The 1452-nt window shown below is 42.8% G+C and overlaps 1 pseudogene; it reads right to left on the reverse strand.

Moving 5' to 3' along the window:
• Positions 1 to 326: 326 nt before the first annotated feature.
• On the reverse strand, positions 327 to 578 carry LOC122434958 (annotated as a pseudogene).
• Positions 579 to 1452: the final 874 nt, after the last annotated feature.

The following is a 1452-nucleotide window of genomic DNA, read 5'->3' on the forward strand; positions in this document are numbered from 1 at the left end:
CCAAGAGACTCTCAAGGGTCTTCTCCAACACCACAGTTCAAAAGCATCCATTCTTCGGCACTCAGCTTTCTTTCTTTTTATTTTATTTTATTTTTTTTTGGAGAATTCACATTTATTGAATAAATTGTTGTGATACAAGATGGAATTTCTGAATTCCCAATAAATAAATTTCACTTTCTGAACATTTGATCTGTTACTTTTTAGCACCAACAGGCTTAGTAACAGCCTGAAGTTAACCTGACAGAGGGTTGACAACCTTCCCCCACTGACCCTTCAGTCTGCTTAATAAGTCCTTTGCTGCTTCTGTCATTCTTCCAGGGGATGGCTTACTGCCCTCCTTTCTGTACAATCTGGGCAAACCGGCTGGTGGCAGCAAGAGTAGTGTCAATGAAGTGGTTCACACAGTTAGAGAGACAATTTTCAGTGCGAGAGTCTAAGCGATTCCCTGGCTTCTCCACACATTTATCCCAACATAGCTCCATGAAGTGATGCACTTGTGCAGTGAACTGCACTTTCTGCTGTTCGGCTGCCACCAGGCGTTGCAACTAGGCTTTGTTCACCTCAGCCAGCTCCGCCATCTTCTGTGTCCAGTTACCGACCTTCCGAAGAGTTGTCAGCTTTCTTTATAGTCCAACTCTCACATCCACACATGGCCACTGGAAAAACCATAGCCTTGACTAGACAGACCTTTGTTGGCAAAGTAATGTCTCTGCTTTTTTTTTTTCATTTATTTTTATTAGTTGGAGGCTAATTACTTTACAATATTGCAGTGGTTTTTTGCCATACATTGACATGAATCAGCCATGGATTTACATGTGTTCCCCATCCTGATCCCCCCTCCCATCTCCCTCCCCATCCCATCCCTCTGGGTCTTCCCAGTGCACCATCTCTGAGCCCTTGTCTCATGCATCTAACCTGGGCTGGTGATCTGTTTCACACTTGATAATATACATGTTTCAATGCTATTCTCTCAGATCATCCCACCCTCACCTTCTCCCACAGAGTCCAAAAGTTTGTTCTATACATCTGTGTCTCTTTTTCTGTCCTGCATGTCTCTGCTTTTTAATATGCTGTCTTGGTTGGTCATAACTTTCCTTCCAAGGAGTAAGCGGCTTTTAATTTCATGGCTGCAATCACCATCTGCAGTGATTTTGGAGCCTAGAAAAATAAAGTCAGCCACTGTTTCCACAAATGAAGAAACAGTTCTTAGTGTGCTCACAAGGATTCCCTGTGACTATTCTTCAAGGTCTTAGCACAGAGGGTGCAAACAGAAACACCATCTCCTAGTCTTGCCTTGAAAAAGGCTTATTTGCATACTTCAAAAGCTGCTGCTTCAGGGTTATGACTGATTGAGACTTCTTAACCCAGGTATCAAAGTTTGTCACAAACTTTGAAAAGGTTACACTTTGTGTCTCTTCCTGTCTCAGTACTGCTCTGTCACCTTGAAGATTT

This window comes from Cervus canadensis, chromosome X (assembly GCF_019320065.1).
Source record: "Cervus canadensis isolate Bull #8, Minnesota chromosome X, ASM1932006v1, whole genome shotgun sequence".
NCBI lineage: Eukaryota > Metazoa > Chordata > Mammalia > Artiodactyla > Cervidae > Cervus > Cervus canadensis.